This window comes from Carex rostrata, chromosome 29, assembly GCF_964058835.1.
Source record: "Carex rostrata chromosome 29, lpCarRost1.2, whole genome shotgun sequence".
Taxonomy (NCBI): domain Eukaryota; kingdom Viridiplantae; phylum Streptophyta; class Magnoliopsida; order Poales; family Cyperaceae; genus Carex; species Carex rostrata.
The window spans coordinates 4,751,988-4,758,349 of NC_135946.1; the positions used below are offsets into that span (position 1 = coordinate 4,751,988).

General features: G+C 32.8%; 1 long non-coding RNA gene across 1 annotated transcript; it reads left to right on the forward strand.

Annotated features, from left to right (window-relative positions):
* The first annotated feature begins 376 nt into the window (after positions 1-376).
* LOC144546041 (uncharacterized) lies at positions 377-1,975 on the forward strand. The gene is made up of 4 exons (XR_013508677.1): positions 377-507; positions 771-847; positions 1,088-1,205; positions 1,609-1,975. It is a non-coding gene; the product is annotated as an uncharacterized LOC144546041 (long non-coding RNA).
* The last annotated feature ends 4,387 nt before the right edge of the window (positions 1,976-6,362 follow it).

The window sequence follows — 6,362 nt, forward strand, 5'->3', positions numbered from 1 at the left end:
TTGTCATCAAGAGCTTGTAAAAAATGTACTAATGTGGGTAATTTCTAGACGTTGATTTTTGAACTTATTGATTCACATAAAATCAAAATTGAAATGTGATAATTTTTTATAACCACATAGAGAAAATAACATAGATCACATCACTACAACAGATCGGAGCTTCAGCGACCGGTATCGGCGACCGGTGCGGACGCCGGTCGCTGATACTCAATTTTTCCTCAAAAAAAAATCATCAAGAAAAATCACTAGCGACCAGCACTTTGAGCGACCGTATCAGCGACCGGTACGATCGCCGGTCGCTGAAAGTACTGTGTTAAAAAAAAACGGCAGAACCCTAGTCCAACCCCGCGTTTCTTCTCCCCCGCGTTCCCTTCTGCTCCCGCTCTGTCTGTGTCGCCTAAACCCTAACCCTAAGCTCCGTCTGCCCATTTCTCGTCATCATCAACGAGTTAAAAAGAGTTAATTTAACACCTGCGCCTTCCCCTCTCTTTCTTTCTCTCTGCAAAGGTACCCGTCTCTCTTTCTCTCTCTCTCGTTCTCGTGCTGATTCGCGAGATTCTTAGCGTGATTCAAGGAATTAACCATTGCTTTTTCTCGCTGATTTTGGAAAGGTTCCTGTTCTTGCCCCGTTCTCCTTTTTTTGAGATTATATTTTGATTTTTAGTGAAGTTGAAGGGTTTAGAGTTGATAGCTCGGGGGTACTGTTTTGGGGTATTTTGGGATCTATTTTTGTAATTACAGTTAAGTTAATTGCTCTAGCTTTATTTCAGATCAGGATCTGTAGGATTGGTGCTTTTTGTGAGCATGCTACGAGATCGGCCAGGGTGCTACGAGATGTCACAAAATGGTACTGTTAAATTAACTTCTGTTCTATTTTGGAAATAATATTTGAAATTTTGAGCACCCCAGTTGCTGGTGGTTATTTTTTCTAGAGGAAAGTCAAATTTTGGCTCCTTAATTATTGCACTTGATAGCTCAAATAACCTAATATTACTTCAAAAGCCAAATACTTCTGTAATTTAGAAAGTAATAGTATTAAGTATTAACTGAACTTTTACCAAAAGGGTTTAACCTTGAAAATTTCCAGGGGCTTCTGCAAACAAAGTCCAAAGGTTTTGATTCAACTGAGCGTAATAGTTGAGGGGCTACAATCAGTCTTTCTGGGGTAGGGGTATTTGATTGACGATAATTTGGGACATCGTGATGTAAGTTATTGAATATTTCTGTACAGGTTTATATATCCTTGTTAATTTTTAAGCTTTCCTTCTGACACAACTGAGTTTTATTTTAGTATTGACAATTCAATTAGAAAAATAAATTCTGAGCACTCTCATAGAGTGGGATGCCAATTAAGAATGCAACACTAAGAACACTAAGGTGTGCTCAGATATTCAATTTCTCTTTCTTTTTCGTATCTTGGACTTAGAGGGTACAAATATGATAAATGTGGGTTGTTTGTAAATATGAAAAATGTTGGGTGGGTTTGTAAATGACTCAAAGTTTATGTGATTCATATTTGGCCAATTTTTACTCTAACTTATACTGATGGCATAGCCAATATTTACTGTAACTTGAACAACCTAACAATATTTGGTTTCTCAATTATAGGAAACATGCAAAATTTGTTTGAGACAGTTAAAAAGGCTCAACAAGTTGTTCAAGTTGAAGTTGAAGAGTATGTAAGAGACCTCTCTTGTATTAGTTTAATTTTTGGACAATCTCATATGTACATCAAGGCCTAGATTGTCCAAATTTGCATATGAAATATGCATTGTTTCTCTTACTTATGCATTGCTCATGTAATTAATATGGTATTAATATTGTGGTATTTAGTAAAATTTGAATTATGTAAATATGGTATGAATTAATGTGGAATTAATATGTAAAATTTCTATTATCTAAATGTGATATTTAATTAGTGATGTACTCTATAATGTATTAATAGTTAATACCTACATTTTGCCAAAAAAAAACAAAAAAAAAACAACAATAGCAACCGGATTTTGGGTATCAGCGACCGGTTCCATAGTCGCTGATACCTTTTCATGACGTCAACAAAAAACAATAGCGACCAAAAAAATTGGTCGCAAATAAATTATCAGCGACCGGATGACGTCATTCAGCGACCGGTGACGTCATCAGAAGAGTATCTGCGACAATGCTTTCAGCGACCGGAGTATCAGCGACCGTTTTTCACTTTCTGCGACCGGTTGAACTTTCAGCGACCGGCGACAATACTTTCTGCGACCGGAAAACCGGTCGCAGAAAGTCTGATTTGCTGTAGTGCATCTAACGGTTTTATTTTAACTTTTAAGTTTTAAATTTTGAGTTATTAAAGTTTTAAAACATAGAAGTATGGTGGAGGCACAAAAAATAGAGGCATTTGAACCCTCTTTTTTTTTACCTACATTCAAAATATATTGAATATTAAACTCATATATTGTAATGAGTAAATGAATATATTCAAAGTAAGTTTAAACCAATACAACATTTACATTAATTATACCATCTATGTATTCTAAAATTAATTCATGGCATCTATATATAGAAGCATTTTAGCGTAAAATTAAAAATACACTTTGCGTACTATTGAAATAGTATATATGTAAGGAAAACATTGCTTGTTATCAAGGTTTTAAATAGCATGCTATGGAGCCGCTATAGCGTTTTCGAACTATTAAAGCTATAGCGTTATTGGCAACTTGACGCTATAGTGCGCTATAGCGCTATGGCGGTGCTATATGACAATAGCGTCATTTTTTTAACCATTCCGCTATGACGCGATAAATGCTATTTAAATATTTGGTTGTTATGATTTGTAGAAGTTTTACCATGTATTGCTTGCTTAATATTAGTAGGGGGATTATTATTTCGGTGATTATGTAGTGATTATGTAAGGTTGAAATTCAACTCCTTTCGAAATTGAAATTTGAAAAAGTAAAACTATTATTCTCTTAGAAAGAAATAGTTTCAAGTGAGATATATAGATATAGAACCATACTCTCAAGTAGGGGTGGCAAAATATCTCGTTGTCCGTGGCTCAATTATGACTCGTATCTGATTCATTCGCTAACAGCTTGTTTGTTACTGCATCGAGCTGTTAACGAGCCAGTTCGTCATTAGCTCGGTTCAGAATTAACGAGTTCAAACTGAAGCTTAGCTCGTGAACTAGCTCTGTTAGGGATCAATTTGTGTGCATTTTATACTATCTAATTCGATCCAACTTGGTCTAAAAAGTTTGTAGAATTTATTTTCTTCTTAAAACAAGGTCCAGTCAGACCCAGCGAGCTAGTCAGTCCAGCTCGTGATAATTTCAAACTGAGATTTCAATTTGGATCCCTAAAGTCAGTTTGCTCATGACTTAGACGAGCTAGCTCGTGATGAGTTCAAGCTGACCTAGCTTGTGACAAGCCAGCTCGTTGCGACCCCCTACTCTTATAGGATAAATTTCTATGGAGTGGAAAGTTCATTTCATGTTGGGGAGCACAAACGATGCCAGATAGCATCACCAAAATAAAGCAACATGCATTTGTCCATTAAGGTATGTGAAAGGATGAGAATGAGGGATATCATGTCCATTTGACATTTGTCCCTTGCAACAAGGGATGCATCAATCTCAATGAAAGAGAGCGAGAGATCGAATATGATATGAAGCTAGATTGACTTGCATCAACCTCAATGAATGCTACCAAGTCAAATTGATGTGTATATCGTTGCTAAAAACGTGTTTCCCGTCTATTTGGTTTTCTTTTTTAAAATAAATATGGAGGTTTAGCTTCTAAAATTTTAATATTTATAAAAAATTATATATTCAGGTTTCCAACATGTGATCTTCACACGGAGAAATATATTTATCAAATATTGTTTCTTCTAGATACAAATTTTGATGTATGTTTATTATTTATTTTTTGCAATTAATCCTAATTACTTATTCTTATGTGTAATAACTTGTCATTCTCTAAATAAGTAGAATAGCCTTGATTAATATAGAAGGCAAAATTAGGAGAGAGGTCATCATGAGAAACCCCATGTATGAGAGCTTCTAGCTATGTTTTTTTTTTTTTTTTCCTTTTTACTTATGTTTAATTTGGTACAAAACTACATTTGCTTATTGTTCCCTAAAGCAATTTCAATGAGTGTATCATTTGACGAATAGTATAATTAATTTTAGTGTTAGATTTGTTTTTATTTGTTATTATTCTTTTACCCTATATTAAATTTTGTACAAAGTCTAACCATCAGATTTTGTTGTCCCAATTAAATTGAGTTGGGATGAGTAAATTCAGAATTTACAAAAATTAATTTGATACCAATTCAACCTTAATTTAATTATACCAACTTGTTCTCAATAATTCAAATTAATTTTTGGTGATATACGTATTCCATAAACACTATTTTATTAACAAATTTAACAACTATAAGCTGGCCAATACAAATTTAAAATCAATTTCTCAATCCCCTAGATTTCATTTTATATATATCTTGATTTGATTGGATCCGAAATCATTTATGAACTTTCACATTACATGTGACCCTATTTTCACATTTCTCTCTTGATTTGATTGGGCCGGGGTTTTCATACCTTGTTGAATTAAACATATCAAATAGCATTTATGAACTTTCACATTAGGTCGTATAGTTTGGGCCAGGCTTTTCATACCTTGTTGAACTAAACATATCAAATATAACCAGAGCTAAAGACCTTATCTTTGATCCCAAATTATAAAGAGGAGGGTTCAAATGCCTCCATGTTTTTGTGCCTCCATCATGCCTCCATCTCTCTCCATCATTTTCAAAGTTCAAACAGTTGATCCGAACCGCTCAACCTAACATGCATACTAAAATATGTTTGGAGACCAAATTTTATATTTTTAGGAATTTTTTTACTATTTTTTTAGATAGGTAAAAAATACTGTTTTTAGATGGTTCAGGTTTACTGATTTTGTACCTATCTAAGAAAATAGTAAAACAAACTCCTAAAAATATAAAATTTGGTTTCCAAACATATTTTAGTATGGAGGTTAGATTGAACGGTTCGGATCGACTATTTGAACTTTAAAAATGATGGAGAGAGATGGAGGCACAAAAACATGGAGGCATTTGAACCCTCCTCAATTATAAATAGTATATATCGTGGACTATAATGAGTAAGGTTAAAATGATTTATTTCTTTTTGTTTCAATCATACTTTATATTTCTAATTTTATTTATGAAATTTCAACAGTCAATTTGAACTAGTCAATACAATTTTTATATTAAAATATACATAAGAATCAAATTTTATGTTTTTATTACAATATCTTTACGGAGTTTTGGAATATATACAAAATTTCTTATTTTGTACTTATCTGAAAAAAAATTAAAAGAATTATAACATAAGGCTCCAAGTATAGTTTTCAAATACACAAATATACAATAATCAAGTGTGTTTTGTAATTCAAGTTTTGACACTAAACAGACCAACATGCAATATCTCCATGTCCGTTAAAAATAATGAAAAAAATTGACTTCCCATAAACAGGGAACAAGTTCACACTCCACTGGAGATCTCCCGTAATTTAAAATGGAGAAATAATATTCCAGGTAAAGGGGGGATTTCATGTATACCCTTCAAAAACTTGGAAATTACATAGTTCTCCCTCTAGGTTTCATAATATCTTATTCACCCTTCTAAACAATAAAAACTCACAAATTTATCAATTTTATTGTCTTTTATATGAAAACTTATTTTAAATTTATAAAGTACCCATTTTATCTTCCATTAAAATAATAAAAAAATTGTAGAGTATTTCTAAAAAATGTCAGTCTTCTAATTGATTCGGACCCGCTAAATTATTAAAGTACCCATTTTATCCGTATATATCCAGATTCATTCGGACCCGCTAAATTATTTTCATCCGCTATTAGCGGATCGCCAGTCTTCAAGAACCAGGCAAATGACTTCTGCTCTCCCCTCCACCTGTTTTATAGGCGCTCCTCCTAACGTCTCTTTTTAATATTCTCATGTGGGAGTAAACTTTTTGAAATATCGAGAACCGAATAGAAAGTTTTGGGGTCATGAATTGCTGCCGCTGCGTGGAGTTTGACAAACTATTGTGGACCTTTATATTATTAAAGACATGTTTATCATTGGGCCTGATTTGATATAAAAGCCTAAATTCCTAACAACTTCTGCCGTTAATTGGTATTTGGAATTCAAAATCCATTTGGAATTTAAAAAGAAGTGAATTAAAATTATATTTATTTATTTTTATATTTGAAATTTTGAATATAATTAAAACCATCTTTATATTATAAAATTTATATGATTATTATTCAACAATTATTCGTTTTATATCCGTATTTGAATCTGTATCTGTGAA